The 19213-nt window shown below is 34.0% G+C and overlaps 1 protein-coding gene across 2 annotated transcripts in view; it reads right to left on the bottom strand.

Moving 5' to 3' along the window:
* LOC116166653 (homeobox protein abdominal-A homolog) overlaps window positions 1-19213 on the bottom strand; it is a 71618-nt gene that overhangs the window by 41439 nt on the left and 10966 nt on the right. The gene's annotated exons all lie outside the window — the stretch shown is intronic.

Raw genomic sequence — 19213 nt, 5'->3', positions numbered from 1 at the left:
ATAAAACTGTAAGTAGTTCAATTACGCTTATTTCATTTACGTTAATGAAGTGCGCCAAATCCAATCTAAAAATCACTATGGGAAATTTATTCTAACAACAAAACTCGTAAATTAGTATTTAACTTTAAGTACTAATAAAAAGGTAAGCAAAATTAGATTCAACACACATGTTGCCACGTTCGTCACTAAAAATAAATTATAGTAGAGATAGGTCAGTAACAATAAAGCATTATTTTGGCGATCACGTATAATTTTATTGTTTTTAAACTGGCCACAATTAGCTATTAAACCAGTAAATGGGATGTAGACAGTATAAAAATATGTTGAAAGTTATGTCACAATGTACTTGTTGGAGAAATACACTGCATGCAAATTGAAAAGGACATAAAAATTTTGTGCTAGTAAATTTTGTAGATTATGATACTCTTAAAATTTTATGAACCTGCAAAGTTATAATAAAATTACACGGGTTTTTTTTCTTAATTTTGGATAAACACGAGAAGCTGTTTTGTTAATGAATTGGCGTATTTATAACTCAAATGGACCAAAGGCATTAGGTATTACAGAAAATGCAAGCCATGTTGCATGCAAAGTACGTGTCTATAATGTTCATTGCTTTTCTTATTTCTAAAACAATTTACAAGTCAACACTCTTACGGCTAAAGGGCATGCAAAGTGAATATATTTTGCGACTGCTTATTGTACGACACGTCCATAACAATTTATTATTGTTTTGGCGATAAAACTGTTTATAAAGCAATAATCTGAACGTTACGGTAGTTAAAGGTTTGGCACATTGTGAAATATAACACATATTTAAAAAATAACATTTCCAACACTGTGAAACATAAGATAAAAATCATAACAAATGCGAAGGCCACGATATAATTAGGTGTTTCATAAGTTCAAAATGTAAGAGTAGGTATGATAAAATATTTCGATGAATGATTGACCACTACTTCTAATATTTCTAACCTTCTCAGCAGTCGTAGCTCGATTAAATATCAGGCTTCGATTCTTCTATAATGATTTAAATACCTAAGTAGAAAGAAAATAATTCCACGACCTACCAGGCGAATAAAGAGGATCATCTTTTTTAATAAATCAATAGTTTTGGTTGCTGGCTTTACGATGCAACAGTTTTTTTGGAAAAGCAGATTTCATTACTTACAAATAGGATTAGTAGTTAGTAGTAAGTCCTTGGCAAGTTACCTTTTTACGAGGCCGTATTATACAAATTACTGTTTGTACAATGATTAATTCAAAAGTTACAAAGACAATAGACAAAAAACCAGTGAAGGAACAATTATTTTTTGAAAACCACATCTATTATTTGGCCAAGACTTATTAGCTCGTACAATTTGTTATAGAAAAAGATAACAATTGTGCACCATAGAGTTCTCGTGGTGATTGTTTTCTCATTCACAATTCAACTGACCGAAACCTCTTATGCTACCGGAAATGTTCCTGTGCCGCCACGACATTACGTGATATTATAAGTAAAAACAAATAAAATGCTCGAAATGATAGTTTTTTACTATACGTCCCACCACACTAAAATTTCAAAATCTATGTGGCGAACTCTGTTGCCCATTTTTTTTCAAACAGGATCATAGTGGCGCACCCGGGTTACACTTGGCATATATTTTTAACATGACTATAATTCGCATTTGCTAATATCTAAGGTTCAATATTTTTTAAATATTAATTATTTTTTTATCAACCCCGTGTACCTATACATTTTGAAGAACGCGTATTCAGCATGAAATTGTCAACCATGTAAAAGTATACAGGGTGTTTGAAATTTGTGTCCGTGAAAGGAAACTATAAGTAGATATTCAGACTATTCAATTCGCTTTTGCTCATATATCACTCACAAAAATGTGACATCCGTGTCACCAATTACCTATACCAAAGCTACAGGGGTGAACGTAGCTTGGTATAGATACTGTATTGAAGCATGTCTGAACTAATTTTTTTCAATCGTGTTGAAAAAATTGGGCCCAGTACATCGTGCAAAATTATATTTGAAACAATCTAATTAAGTAAGTACTCATCGAGATTAAAAACGAAGTTGGGAGACAAAAGGTTCTGAGACTTTATATAGCATTTGTAGTTGTGTTGACAAATCAAGGTAGTCTGATGTTTATTGTTTATACATATTAATTAGTAACAATCTACATAATCGCTCGTCAATATACAACAAAACCATCAGAAAATATTACAAAACTCCTTATAAAAAAGTAGTTGATTAGTCAATCTAATAAATTCTTAGCTTACAATTTCGCATTGGATTAATATACGGTTTTCAATGTCGATCCGGGTCGATCATTACGTGAAAACGTATTGGAAATAGAGAATATGTATATAAGGGCCCAATAGAATGCGTTTGGACAAATAAATTTTTTTAGACTTGGAACGAATATTCGGTTTTAAATGGTTCTACTGATTTTTTAATCTGCTCTAAAATCTAATTGAGATGAACAGCTTCTGAATTTATTTTATTTTTATTTTTGAGTGGGAGGGGCTTCAGCACTTTTTAAATAATTGCTTGAATTCGTATTATAGCAAAATGATACAGTAAAACGGTTGTGAAATTAACCCCAAGAAAAATCTCGAAAGTGGCACTTGATGAGTTTTTGTTTTTACGAACACGATAGATAAACTGGTTCTTTTTAAAAATGTTAAAAAAAATTTCTAGTTTATTATGCAAAATTTAAAGAAAATGCAATTTTAAAATTTAAGATGGCAGTTACGCCCTCTGTTGGTCATTTTTAGAACTTGAAAATATTTTCCAGCGATTCTTCATGTCCGATTTACCCAATAATTTTATTTACCCCTAAGTCATATGAAGAACGGTTTTCGAGATATGGCCGAGGAACAGTCTTATTGGGTCACCCGGTACATATTTAAAACAAGTATAATATGCATAACTCCTGTGCAGAGTGCAGATAAAGCGCATTTTTTTAAACCAAAATAACTTAGTACTTAAACAATTGGGTTATAAGGTAAGGTAGCATGCTATATTTATCACTTTGCAGGTACCTTCTTTTTACACATTATTTTTTAGATATTGACACTTAAGTTCTCACATCGCCAGTAGATATGTCTTGCCGTTCCAGTTGCCCTTTGGGAGTACCATGAAGAATAAAGTCAATAAGCTATTAAATACGTTTTAAATGTGTACATTAGTCAATTTCAAAGTCACATCGACGAGTGCGCTATAATTTTCCAATGCGTTTTAATAATGCCGAGCTCCCCTTCGGCTCGCACGAAGCGTGACGGCATGAGATGAGATGAATGGTGGGATTAGATGATTTTACATCCGTGCAAAACATGCAGTGTATATTGAACGATAAGAAGTAGGTACTCATTTCAAAAATCTGTTACAAAGTCAGATTTAGCATAAGAGCACTTGGGTTAAAAAGTACCAAATTTTCAACCTTCTTGTAAGTATTGACATCGGTGTTCTTATTTTCCATTCCATCCCCAATATAAAAAAAATTGGTACCTAATTTCACTACTACGTTAACGAGTTGTGCTCGGTGCATATTGCATTGTGCGGTTAAAATTTTGGAAAATGGTCTTACGGTACTCGGTAGTTCCTGCACTGAAATCTGAGGAACCAACTTGACTCTTAGCCCTAACGTTGTTTACAAATATGCAATCAGTAATAAAGGCAGAGAATATTGTGCGCGGGGCATATTGGATTATGCCGGTCGAAATTAAGTCTTGCGGTACACGGTAGTTCCTGCACTCAAATCTCGGGGGCTAACTTTGACTCCTAGTTTCCACGTTTTTTGCAGATATGGCTCGAGATATGGAATAAACAATAATGGTAATCAATGGTGCTCGATGCATATGGGATTGTGCCGTTCTAATTTTTCGAAAATAGTCTTCGATGCTTATTGAATTGTGCAGTACAAATTTTAAAAATACTCGTACGGGACCACATATCTCCCGCACTTTAAGGTCGGTGGTCATCTTGATTCTCAGCCTCCACGTTTTTTTTAAAAACACCTTTATATGGTTACTTTCTTATTTGTTTGTGTGGACGTAAAGCGTCTACGGCCACGTAGGGGAAATGAAATGAATAGATATATTTTTGATATCAAATTCTTTTTGGTTTTTGAATGATAGAATATAAAATACACGAACAGGAAAAAACGAAAAAAAGGAAAAAAAAATTATAAGAAAAACACTTTACTTCAACAGAACACAAAATCTGTATTAAAACTCTAAAAGCTCAAAAATAAATCTTTCGTTGAAAATGTAATCAGAAATTGTAAAGGTGACTCGACAGAAATTCTTTTGATCGCATAGTAGTTGGATTAGATGTTCCAGAAGATAGAAAAAGACCTTATAAGTGTATTCGCTGCACCAATTTAGATTAGGTGCTAACTTAAAGATCCTGTCAAACTTTGAGCTCAAGATCGAAACGTTTTCGAGGAGCAAAGGGAACACCGTACGAACGTACATACATTTTGGCATAAGCCATGAAATTCACTTAGTGGGAATTGATGCAATGTAATCTGGTTTTTTGTCAAAATTAGTGAATAAACAACAAGTTTTTGAAAAGGTTCATATAAAATGTTCACTGCTTTCTTTGTGTTGATTTCTCACAAGAAAAATTGCATTTGCGAATCACATTTAAACATCAAGATATCTTGTGCCCTTTGTTAGGTGTTTAAAAAAGTGAACAATAATATAATCCACTTATTCCCTACAATAATTATATGCGCATTTGTGGTGTACAGATAATAGGGTAGATAACAGATCATATGTACATACAACCACCACCGAGACCACCACTGAATGAATGAGTGGCATTCACTTATAATGCATATGCCTACAAATATGGTTGGAAAGTTATGGGGTGGGACTAATTAAGGCTAAGGTGCTACCTGTAACCCACATTGAGCAGACATCGTTAGTTTTCATCTGCGTGTAAAGGCAGATTTAAAACAAAAAACCTGTAACAAATAAAACAATGAGTAGGTACCCAATTTACAAAAATGTCGTCGTCATCCCGACCCACGGAACATAGAACTAAAAGCTTATTTCTGACATTGATCATTATCGTCACTCTCTGGGTTACAAATATGTAGATCTCGGGTTCTGAATCCTACATAAGAGTAGAATAACACTTGACGTAGTCATTTCCGCATTGCTAAGATACATCTAACGTGTTGCGTGTTGGTATAATTAGTTCTAATTTGATTGATGTTTGTTCTCAATTGGTTGGTTTTCGACGGAAGGCAAATCCAAATTTAACATTTTAACTCAAGCTAAATTATTCTTGAAAAGTATAGGTACAAGTTATATGAGATAATATGCATTTAACGTTAAAAATATCAAAAATTGTCTGCATGTTATGCACTAAAGGCACACACGTGACCAATACATTATTCCTGCATAGTAATTTTAAAATATTGTACTTCTTGGGCAGCGAGATTTAGGATCTCGTATTCATATAGGAATCCTTAATGTAATAATCCCACTCTCAGCAGGAAATTATAATAATTTATAGCTGAGGATAATGTAAACTTGTAAAACTACGCGAGGCGGTTGTATAACTTGTAAATAAGAACAAAATATGAGAAAACTATAAATTTCGTTATTTTTCAATGGTCACACAAGTTACATGTTTAGTCAATTGAAGCCGCTTTTACATTGTCCACCAAATATAAATTATGTCACTTCCATATGCAACAATGCGTATACTTATGTAACGTTTACAACGATAACCATATCTTTATTGTAATTGCGAAATAGTTTTTTTTTTAATAAATGAACTTAAAAAGAGTTATTCTGGAAACAGTGGGCTTTACATAAGAAAGAGGTGATACTTGAAAATGTAGGTAGGAACAAAACATGGTTGGTCTCTTAGCGTGAAATGAATCAAGCAACGCGGTGAAGGAAGAGAGGGATGTAATTTATATCCCGGTTCCTCGATCAAGCTTGTTCGCTCAAGCATGGGAGAGTAAAGGGGAGGCAGGCTATAAAATAGTTTGAAGAGGGCGCGAGAGACGTCTCGGGGATGACAAAGTTCGCACTACATGCACCTAAAGAAACGATTCGAAATGCGATAGAAGAAAATTATTCACTTTGAATTTCGCAAGAATTTCACTCAGGTTGTTATTCACTATTTTTCCTTGCGGATAAAAAAATGGAGATTTTTACTTTTTGGGTGTATAATTCTTGTATCTAAATCTGACAAACAGAAACCTATAAAATCTTTAATTTATGATGCCGCCTATTACAAATAGCAATATACAAATGTGAGCTCATAAAAATTCCGACAACTGAAGCATTTCTTGTTGAATGAGTATTTATTTAAATCTATATTTTTCCAAAAATAATTCATTAAAGCAATTCTACGTCGATTTCGACCACTCCGAAATTCTGATGAAAGATTTCATTCTAATACTACACGCATATCCAACAGTCCGATAACAATCACAACGTGGTTGGTAATTCAATCCAACAGAATTGGTAACATTATAAATTAAATCCTTCAGCGTTTCAAATATAGCAACATTGGTATTTAAACAATTTTAGTTTAATGTAATCCATTATATTTAATAATGAATTGAATTTAATTTGAAATCCTAGAAATCCCTATGTGAATTAATAACGTTCTTGCTTTGTTTAGTATGGCAAGCACTCTTTGTTTTATGACTGGAGAGGAAACTTTTTTTAATATTATTCAAGGAAGTTTAAGTATTCGTGGCGTAATCTTTATGAAAAGCTTTGTAATTAAACGTAAACATATAGGGACACTACTATAGTTGTATTGCATGTTTTGAAGCATTAGTACCTATTGACCGAGATAATGTATGATTGATTCGGTGCGGTTTGAATAAAAGCATCGTTTTCTTTGTTAAATGGCCAACACCGAAACCACAAAAAATTAGATACCTGACGCATCTAGAAACAAGTTGTAAATCAGCTTATGCATAATGAAAGCGCATTTTTGGTAATGCAGATCAGTGTTTCATTAGCAAAATAGATAAGAGCCTGCACATATAAACGCAAACAGAAAGCTTTTAGAGAAAATTTAAAATCTCAGCCGGACAGCCAGCCGGCCAGGTATAACGAGTATAATAGCGTATTTTTTTTCAAAAATGCGCTAAAAATCAGAGAGCAATTGCGAATTACATTATATTATTATATGTATGTTCAATTAGCTCCTCAAAATCACGAGAGCTAAATTGTTTGTGTACAAAAACTTCACTCTTAATTACCTACCCACATTTGTAGGTGTATGAGATAATTGAACAGGTACCATATCAATGAAATCCCACGTAATTAAAAATTCTGTATAATTTGTTACTTATCTATACACAATAAGAATCTTGTACGTTGTATATTCTTCTAGAACATAGGTAGGCAATAGGAATTTGTAATCTGTACAATCTGTGAAATTAAAAACTAACTACACAATTGAACCTTTCTAGTTCGGAATGAATAACAAGAAACCCATAAATTTAGCAGACGTGGACTGTGCGTTACAATAACAAGATTTTGTTTATGCAGTAAACATTTATTGCATTTTTAAGTTTGAGATTTTACAATGTTATAGTTGTAAATCATTACCATTAGGGTGCTGACTCATGGTTTGTCGTAGTAAAAAGTCGATCGATTACGTTTAACACGGCCTGTTAACAATAAAAAATAAACCTTTTTCTAAAAAAAACAATCGGTCAATGAGCTCCAGAAAATTCCATACTATCGTTTGGGTAGCCCGAAATGAAGGGGTGGTTTGTTAATTTCACATGAAAGAATTACAGATTTGGGTACCTAGTACGTAAATTAAAACTATACCGTCATTTGGGAGAGAAAATGTCAATCTAAAGATCTATATTTGTGTAATAATATACCAAATTATCTAATGGCAAGTCTTGATTGTCTTGTGTAAGAAATAATTTCAAAAGTGTAATTTTTCCGTGAAGTTATTCTACGTTTTAGTAGTTTACACCTTCAAGAAATCGCCTAGTTTTCAATATGGATCTATATGATATGATTAATGCGATATTGCGATCTTGCCAGCTCGTTTACAGAATGTTGTAACTTTGTAAATTCTAGATTATTTTTGGAAAATTTTTTATTTCGATTAAATTTTATTAATAAATATACGTTTCTTTAAATATGTGGTTGACGTGGTAAGTAAAGTTCTGGGCAACCCTTAAAAGACTTCCATATTCCAAGTGCCAAAGGCAATATTCCTGAAGTTTTTTTTAGCAGTTTAGAGTTCTGATGGATCACAGACATAATATAATCAAAAAAACAGCTTATCTAAAACATTATGTAATGCAGTTTTCTGTATTTTCGAAAAAAAACGTTGAAAATGCCAAAATAACTTACATTATGAATATTCATATCAAAAGTGACACGAGATATACAGGGTGATTCAAAATTGAGTGCAAACATTTTAAGGGCGTATTTACCAGTGAAAAATAAGAAATTTTTTTATATAATCAGATTCGGATTTGACCTCTCTGCTGAACGTAGTAGTGGACGGGGGGCAAATTTCCGTTCCCTATACAAGATGGTGATCGGTTGCACGAACTCGTATAGGATATGGAAGCAGGGAATGTTTTTACATATCCTATCCGATTTCGTGATTTGCTAGCGGAATATAGCATATTTGATAAACAGTGTCAAGTTATAAAAGAAGTGAAGTGAAGAGGACGCAAAGAAAAATGTAGAACTGCGAACAAAATTTAGATCCGAATTTTGCGAAGTAGATACAGTTAACTGGATCAAAGATTATTCAAAAGTTACAAAATCAAACTGGATTGTCCGACGGAATTACCAAGATCCAAAAAAATCGTAAAATATTTCATACTTTTCATTATTTTTTGTCTCTATCCAAAATGCCCTTTATTACTTGGTCCCAATGTTTTGAAAATGCAAATGAGGATAGTGCAATGTTCACATTACACATAATTGATCACGATCATGAAATCGGATAGCATATGTAAATACATTCACTACTTCCATATCCTATACGAGTTTGTGCCACCGATTACCATCTTGTATAGGGAACGGAAATTTGCGAACGGGGGATTCCTACTGCAGAAAGTGATTTCAAAAAATCAAACCTCTATTTGTGATGGTTACATCACTACGTCAACCAGCACTATCCTAGAGTGATTAATTAATTTGACAGTTCGCATTAAGAAGTTAGTACCCAGTGAGTTGATTGTGTGATTAAATACAGTTGTGGAGAAAATAACACCCGTGTAATATATTGATCGGTGCGATTGGTGAGGTTCTAGTCCCCCACTCGCTGTCAATTTTAGGGCATTTTCCACAGAAGTTGGGTGTATTGCAGCCACTTTATTTATTTATTTATTTTTTTTGCCTTTTTTGAGTTCTCAGTCCGTCCGTCCAGCCGAGGCCTTAACTACTCCTACAGTTTCCAAGATACTTAGTTCGTTTTTTTTGCATTCGGTAGCGTATAGCTCTGGCACCTGAGGCAAGGAAAATCTTGGCGCTGCGCAATGTAAACTTTCTTATTTCGTTGGTCTAGCGCACAAAGGTACTAAGTGAAAATAGGCAATTTGCATATCTACTATTTTTTTTGTAAACTGTACACAACTGTTTGATAATACAATTGAAAAAATTAACACCTGTGTGCGCTAAACCTTATTAATATATTTTGTTTAAATTTTAACCACAGATACTTCTAGTAAAGGGGAACATATCGCATATAGTAAAAGTCAGATGTGCGTATGCGCAGATTGCGCAATGACCACTTTCGTATTTATGGAGGGATATCTTTGAAATTTTAACCAAAGATGCTTTTAGTTTTAGTGAAAGTAAACGTATCGCATATTGTAAATATCATATTAATGTGCGCATGCGCAGGATGCGCAATATCAACTTATTTATCGAGATATCTTTATGAAATTCTAATCACAGATGCTTCTGTTAAAGGCAAACATATCTGATATGGCAAACATTAGATATGCGCATGCACAGTCAGTGCCAACTTAATTATTTATGTAGATATTTCTTTGAAATTTTAACCATATATGCCGCTAGTAAGGAAAAACATAGCGCACATATCTATGGCTTTTTGGGAACTACTGATCAATTCATGGAAAATGCCCAAGTTACTCGCCTTATGACGAAAACTTTTAACTTATAGCGCTAAGAAACAAGCTATATGTACAATTGAAAAGACGAGAAATAAACCTTTCTGCACTTTTTTCTCCGTAAGGTTGAAAATTTATTTTGTTTACCAATGTTTATGTAACAATTGTTAATTATTATAGTCGTAAAAACGATTTCAAGGAAAAACAAATACTTTTATGAATTGTTAATTATATTTAAATTGTTAGATGTTTATATTAAGCTATTAAGATATAGCTATAATTTAGTGAACAATTCTTCCCATACGGGCAACACTAAACAAAACTAAGATCGTGCCACGTTAGTTATTAGATTTCCTCATTGATATAGTTGAAAACTATAGAAAACTAAAAGAAAGATAATTGTGGGGGGAAACTACTCAGGTGGTAACGATAAAGCTAATGAAACCATTCGAACACTACCCAAGATGACTAATGATTCCTGTAGTGTATCACATCGAACATTTATCCAAGGATGACCGTACAGATTCAAGGATGTTCATGGATATCCGAGGACATCCAATGGATATATTCAGATATTGCAATTACTGAAGAAAATCAACTTTTTCTGGTGGTACTGAACTTGGAAAATTAAAAAAAAAAACAAAATTTTATGTGGGCAATCATGAGAAACACAGAAAGTATCTTTCTCATTGATTTATCGATAATTTTTCACAGCCCAAATCTCTAGAATATTCTACCAGCATGCCCAGTGTACACAAATATACAGGGTAACGCATCTTTATTGGTATTGGTATTAGTTAATATTAATTCAAAACATTGTTTATTTTGTAGATGCGATCACATGAAATGGTTCAATATTCAGATAAAAGGCTATCACAAATGAGAAAAAAGACACCAATAAACAAACAATGAACAAATGGTTCCAACAAAGAGATTTCGAAAATGGTCAGTCTACCTTGACACCTGCATTTACATTTTTAATAATTTGTAACAATCAACCAACAAACGTAATCAATAATCATGCAACAACAAATACCAAATGATTAAGTATGGTATACTAGCCATTATGACATAGTAAATATCACTAACGTGATTCTGATTATCTATACAACCTCTACTTCTAGTAAAAACAAAAAGAATTGATCGCTTTGATTTCTTGAGCGGTATTCGATGCACTAACAATAACATTTGGCCTCCCATTTGGAATAGAATTGAAATAAAATGCACTGTGGAAAACTAAATCAGAGGTACTAAGTATAAATCTAAAATGCTTAAACCGATCATTTGGAGGACGAAGAATGATAATATCAAACCATTTTCGAAATATCAAATAGAAGAATTGAATACGTAATCCACCAATTCGTTATACCTACTGTTTACTGACGCTCCACTCCATTTCTTTTGGTGGTGCTACATCAAGATTCTCTCTGGAGAGTTTGCAAAGCGCAAAAACAATAATTTTGAATTTTCAGTTGTTTTTAGTACATAATGATGAAATCGGACGCTAATTCCCAGTACAGTTGGTATCGTCTGATTGTTATTTGTTACAATGGGATGGGACTCGGGCTTCTCAATGTACCTATTCTCTCACAAAGCGGCACAAAGTAGTACCACGTTAAAAACAATTTTCCTGAAAACCACTTCTACGCAGCCTTGTTGCATATGAGAAATGACACACCAATGTGTCAACCGTTGAGTGAAGGATCTAGGTAGAGTGGTAATGCCTGCCTATATGAAAAGCGGTCATCCTTTCCGATCTTTTACTAAGGTAGTCCCTTCTCTATTGCACATCGCGTCTCTGCTCCTCCGAGTCCACGTTTTGCAACACCGATAGCTAAACGCCACCGACAATTTCGACGTCGCTTTCCTTCTTTACAATTTACAAGTATTAAGTATTTTCGCCCAGCCGCCCTCTCCAACGAAATCAGTCTTTAGCGTAACTCCAATTGCAACTATCGAAAACCGTTGTAACACACGTAAACAAAATGAGTCATTCTATTTTCATGCCTGCAAAATATCAGTCCCTTATCATAATTATTGGATCAGATACCTAATTAAGAGCAGTTCTAAAAGCAGCAGGTACGTACGGACGAAATTCAAAAAAGTATACCTACCTAATCACAACGAAAAGTATATCATTTATGTTTATGTATTTTGCGATTGTGCGTGTAAAGTAGGTATTATTTAGAAATTTAAAGAAACTTATCCCATCACTATGTTTATTGCTGATGTAGCAATTTGCATAAACGCAAATATGATTTGCAACACTCATCCTACAATTTTAGGGCACTACCGACTTATTTTAAACCGATAACGCTACTAGGTATAGGTACTCTCTCGCAATTAACGTGACAATTTGAAAAAAAGACAGTACCTACTGAATTTTATAATGATAGGTACCTGTGACTATGTATATTATCATTTATTTTATGTGTTTCCTTTATCATAACCGGGAAGGTCAAAGACAACTTGTTTAATTGGCGAATCTGCTGGTAACTTTATCTAGCTATTCTGCTATCATGATTAAAGGCTTGCTTTTGATGCGGCCGCTTGTTTTATATAGAATATACCTAGATATAAAATGTGCATTATAATACTTTTAAATAATATGTTTCGGTCACCGTAAACATACTGTTTCGATCATCGATCACAAATTAATTTTACAAGGGCCACATGCAGCCTCTGATACGGACCTACCGTAACCGTATATTTCGCCTGTTGCCCTCGCTTTGGCTCAACGCTGCTGTGCGCAAATTTAATAAAGCGATAATGTAATTGTAAGGTTAATATTGTGGTAGCGAAAATATGAAAATAAAATAATGCAATCCGGATCTGGATCGCCGACTTGGTTGTTGCCGTCGGGATCTGAGATCACTCTTGGCCGCCTATATCTCAAACCCCACGTTCACTATGCTTTTAACATAAGCATTGCCTCTCTACCTAGATCCTTCACTCAACGGTGTCAACAGTAAATCTAATTGAAATCAGAAATCTGATAAAATGATTGTCTCAATAAGCATCATCATAAACAATATTTGTGACCATACGTATTGCTTTGATTACTTGATTGCCCATTTACCACAAACATCTAATCCACCGATGGCAAACTCTGACAGTCACTCAGTGCCATAAAATTATGCTAAATTATTTAAAATCCACAGCTCGATAAAAGGAAAGGAAATAATGCCTCGTTATCGTAATAGATATGCAAGGTTAAGAAAAACTAGTTGTTTTGAATATAAAATTGGCTGTTAACCAAATAAAAATCACATCTAAGTGTTTTATTTGCTGTATCTTACACGTTCATATCAAAACAGTCAATTAAGTGTAATAGAGGTCGGTTATGTGTAATATTTGATGGTACTGATAACAATAAAACAGTTAAAAAATGAGTTTCGTATCAAGAGCCTAGTATACGAGACAGTTTAATGGGTTCAAGGACGATACACGATACATTGGCATTAATTTCGCTTTTCTTAAATCACTCACCAAACCACGTACAGCTGCATTATTTTTTTTTGTCTGCTCTTGAATGCAATAAATTAAACGTTTTTAAGGTCGTTTAGGTGGCAGAGGCACCAGTTTCTATGCAATCACTTGCATTCTGCCAATTTAAACTGTAATTGGTCTATATATTTCGAGGCGGTAGAATTTCTGGATAAACGTGATTCGCATGTTGCAATCCACAGTTTGAATTCCTAAAAGATATAATGCATTGTAATAAATAACACCTCCTACGACGGCATTTATTTATATACTTTAAGCGGTTGAAAGCTGCTTTTTATCTAGATTTTACGAAAAGTGTTTCCAAGATACATTGTAAATGGATGGAAGATGGTCCAGGTCCAACGGACTAAAACAAATAAGCGTAACTCAAATTTTGGCGAGTCTTAATCTCCAATCTAAATCTCGCGACGTTTCTTTGAAATATAAGAACCGAATAAATTTGTTGCTTGTCATAATGTCTCGTATTATTTTAAAACTTTCACGTAACTAGTTACAATATCTGTGCCTACCAATATATTAAGCTGCATACAAGGTCAGTCACGTTCTGTGAAACACAACAAATGAACAAACGATGCATTTTCGATGGCGATGTGGTGGCATGGTGCCGAATGTCTGCATGCCAACATGGCAGTCATTCCCCTTTAGTGCAGCACATTCATTAATGTACACTACAGAAATGAACAATGTACTAGGACAACGTTTCATCTTTTTGTTTATTGATTTTTCTGAATTTAGCGTTCGAACTGTTATTAGAATAATGGGAAATTATGTATATCAATCTTACAACAAACAATTGCCTAATAATAAGTCGATTTGTCAACTGCAGAAATTAAATTTGTAAAGCTAATCAAGTTTTGCCATGGGATGAAAAATGGTAGCACCACGGCGGTGTACAAATGTACAATTTTACAAAGAGGGTAGCTGCAATTTTTGTTAAACATATACCTATAACGCACAAATATCGAAAAAGCTCAATGAGCGAAAATAACGTACACAACGCATTATGGTCGCAGGTACATGACCAAACACCGAAATTAATAGCTATTTATACAATAAGTTGCGAAATGAGTGTCTTTTAGGCACGCGACGTGAAAATTGTCCAACGAGGCAAAGCCAAAGACAACACGTCTAGTGACTAAGTTTTTTAATAAGTTGCTAAAGATATTTTAAGTTACAGAATTGGACTGATTAGTAAATTTATACACCTTATTGCATTCAGTTCAAAAGTTTACATAAGTGCACATTTAGTATTTATAATAAATAGATATTTTCATTGATTTTTATGTTTAATTTTTATTTGTAGGCACTAGTGCCGAAAACTTTCACATTTAGGCACTAGTGCCTAAAAGAGTGTCATTTCGAAATTCTAATCAACATCAAAATTTGTCAATTTCGAAACGCTTTCACAAAAATGTTTTTACGTGTTAAGGGTGCCGCTCACTAGAGCGAAGCGACGCAAATCGCACGGTGGTGCAGCGGGGCTCATTTCCGTGCCTCTACACACACAAAGCGCGCTGCTCAGAAGCGACGCGGAGCAACACTCTGCCATCTGTTTACTTATTTAAATCAATGTGAGCGAAAAAGACGAATCTCCGCGCTGCAAAGAAGCAAAAAAAGACCGCTTCGTTGCGCTGCCGATCGGGTGCTCTTCCGACAAGTGTGCGCACTCTCATTTAAAACTATGGGCTCGTTCTCCAGACGAAGCGCTTCATGAGCGCTACCTAAAGGCGGGAATACTCTTGCAAGATTTCTCGCGAGAGTTGCTGTCTAATAGCACTGTCGAAGTGTAAATATCACCGTACGTCCGACTTACAGTGGTATCTACAACTCAACAGTGCTATAAGACAGCAACTCGCGCAAGAAATTTTGCTAGAGTATTCCCATCCTTAGGTACCGCTCATGAAGCGCTTCGTCTGGTGAACGCGCCCTATGTTTTAAATAAAATCCGTTCCGCTGCGCTTTGCGCTGCACTCTAGTGAGCGGTACCCTTTATGGTCATTGACCACACGTTATGGTCAGTTTAGAAGCGACTACAACGCGTTTTGTTCGTTTGAAGAATGATCATATTACATTGAATTATTTAAATATTTAAAAAATATAATATATTTTGAAAATAACGTCATGTCATCACCAAACATTATGACTGGACCATCTTGTATATGACAATATTTTAATTTATGATTGTATTTGAATTTGAAGGTGAAAGTTAATTAATTTCAAAGAAAATGCACATCTGGTGCTGATAACAAGGACGTAGGTGATTCAAAGTAGTGCGTATTATTTCGGCGTAAGTTAGAACGTTTGGCGCGTTCCTTCGAAGCTGGCCTCATCAAGTGTAAGCGTAAAAACACTAGTTACTCGGTTTTCGCCGAGGTGGTGCCGCCTCGATAGATGCTTCAATTCAAACAACTCGTTCACACTTATGTATTTTACGCGAGATTTTACGAGAATCGTCATCTAACAGCTCGCGTACCCTCCTTCGACTCATGTGCCGAGTCGTTTTTATTGCTGCCCGCGGTTTATGCTCTAATGCAAAACGAGGAGATCTCTTCACACGTAAAATCATTTTTGATTGTTTCGAAAACTGGCTTCAAAGTGAAAACCTGATTTCTCGTGAACTATTAATCGAACTTGGATGTATTTTTTTAAATGTAGGTCTTTCCGAGAGCTTTCCATTCGCCTATTATAGTATAGAGTTATATTTTTTTGTTATACTTCGGGAATTATTCCACTTGATAACTGAGAAAATTCTTCGAATTTTGAAAAAAAAATTGCGCAGTCCGTCGATTTGCAAGAATCATCGGCACAAGATTGTTTAAGGGTTTTCAAAAATATCGAATGAATTTTACTTAGTAATAACAAAGTAATTTTCCAGACGAACTGTATCTTATAGAAAATTTTATTCTACACAACTTCATTTCTATTCAGTTCTTTCCTCAGAGCAATAGTTTAACAAGATATTTGAAGTGAAATGTTCCTCCGTTTTTGTCTATAACATTATGTTCCGGGCGTTTCCGGGCAGGGGGACTATGATTTCCCGATTCAGCGGATTTTTTACATAGAATACGCTTGATTTCGTTCAGTGAAATGACAACATCCAGTTTATACTACTTTTAGACCTAATTTGACTGGACTATACATATACCTACATATTTGTTATTCAATTTTATTTTAGATTTTCAAAAATCTGTTATGTATAATTAGATATTGTATCAAATTGTCCCAAATTTGGGATATAACGCCATCGACTATTTTTTAAATGGCAACAGTTTTATGACTATCCCTAAAGCCTATGTAGGTATATCAAGTTACACCAAATTTTTATTTTTTATCATGTAGAAAATATTTAACAGTGGAATGCAAAAAGGTACTACTATGAAATTGAATTAATTTTTCGTTTTAAATCATGTTTGTTACATATCAAATGACTAGAAATAAAAATTGGCACACATATGCAACTTGAAATACTCATTAACAATAGTCATACAAAAATTAGGGTTGCTATTTAAAAAAACAGTCGATGACATCATATTTCAAATTTGGGACACGCTGTATAACATTGTATTACATCAAACACAGCCCGACGTGTACGCGCATATTCCCGAAAAAAAACCTTCCGTTAATTTACTGAATTCGAGACTGAATTTATTCCAAGTTAGAGCATCGCACTCAAATGTGAACAGGGCGTTAGCTCTGCAAAAAAAATAGAGAGCAAAACAAGCACTTTTAAATATACCAAAGCTGCAAAACGCTCCCCTACGCCCCGATAATCCATAAAATGTGCGATTCTTCTTCTCTTCCCTTTTCTAATACTAATATAGAACGAATCCTAGGTTTTTATGATAATCATTTTTCATTTTGTAAGCAAAGTTCCAGAATCACACCAATCTACTTATCTACGTACTCTAAAAGAAGTTGCGAAACATTTCTGATCTCGTAGTAGGTACCATTGCATATAAAATAGCTGTACTACAAATTCCTAGAAACACACTATAAATATTGCGATATTCCTATAATCGATCTGCGCATGCACAAGTACGCTAGCTAGGAGATACGGATTACGACTATATAAAGTGTGGATACAGTAAATTTCAAGAAATTCCGATAATTTCTGTTCTTCGATCAATCAAGAATTACAGTGGGAATTTTCAAAAAAACTAATTAGGGCCATTTTACGAGTTAGCGGGTTAGAGGAGGTTGGTTTTCTATACTACGACTATATTCTCCATGTTTTCTTATACACCCTATATATCAAATGGGGCATTAATGAAGCATATTACAGTCGAACACTCCATTCGTCGGCGGTTGATTTAAATCGAGAATTTCTTAAAAATTATCGCTCCATTTACATAATTATGAAAACCTCCTTAGATATACAAGCTCTGTACTGGTACAATTACTCTACGATTCACCACTTAGTGGTTAGTAACAAATAATAATAACACGCGACCGATTCGCATGTAACAAAAAACAGATGCTTGTTTATTTATCTTTTCGTTATTAAAACGTTTAACCAAATAGCCACCAATGAAATGAATGGAAATGCTAACCCCAACTGTTAATATACTGACAAAAATAATTACAGGATAACGTTATAATTTTCTCATTTTCTGTCTCAAAGAAAGGACATGATAGCCATGAAGGTGGAGTCTTGATAACTTAAAAATGATATTGATATGAAATGTTCGAGGAAATGTTTATAGATCATTTTTTTGGCTGATCTCTGCATTTAACAGAAAATTTATAAGGAGTATAAACATGGCAGTGGACGCCATAGCACCACCAAAAGATGTGCCACTTGAATTTACGTAACTATTAGATCATTTTACGAATACTGAAACTTACTTTATGAATCGCTAATGACATTTCACAGCTTATTACATGCCATCAGCACGTTCCCAGTTCCCAAGCAGTTGCAGCACACAAGTAATGAGTTTATGCATGTTTACAGCTTTTTTAGCATAATTTTAGCCTAATATATGACGCGTAGTGCAATTTTATTTTTACCATTCTAAATATGTAGTGTCAAATTTTAATTAGAAATTAACAGTAAATTACCATACTGCAAAAATGTCAAGATAAATTCCCTTTTAAAACAGTGTTCATCGACATCCACTTGTATATTGTACTTGTTAAAGTAAAAATTATACATTATATAGGGTAAATTAGTAATTGGTGGACTTGCTGCACCTTGCAATCCATACAGTCATGGTATTTTGTATTGCTAAGAACTTGACTTCGATTCTTTGGATAACAGTGAAATACAAAGATGTTTACCACCAATTAATTTTTTATCCTTGACTAATCCAACAAATAAAAAATAGATTTAATTCAAAACACGTTGAAATAGCGGTTAATGAAGGTTACCGAAAGTCACTAATATATTCAAATTTTGTTTTCTATACCCAAAAAGGGAAAATATTTCAAACGACTGATAACATTCCAGTAGACGAATGTTTTTCGGATTTTCCATTTTTCTATAATTAGAGACAATTCGATTTCTAGCAAGAAATAAAGTGGGACTTGGCAATAAATATTTTTTATTACCGTTAGCAATCTTTGTAATTTATGACATTCATGGCTCATAATTTATACAACCG

Source organism: Photinus pyralis, unplaced genomic scaffold, assembly GCF_008802855.1.
Source record: "Photinus pyralis isolate 1611_PpyrPB1 unplaced genomic scaffold, Ppyr1.3 Ppyr1.4_LG3b, whole genome shotgun sequence".
NCBI classification, from domain to species: domain Eukaryota; kingdom Metazoa; phylum Arthropoda; class Insecta; order Coleoptera; family Lampyridae; genus Photinus; species Photinus pyralis.
The sequence above is the reverse complement of the archived record's forward strand: the minus strand, read 5'-3'. Positions and strand labels throughout refer to the sequence as shown.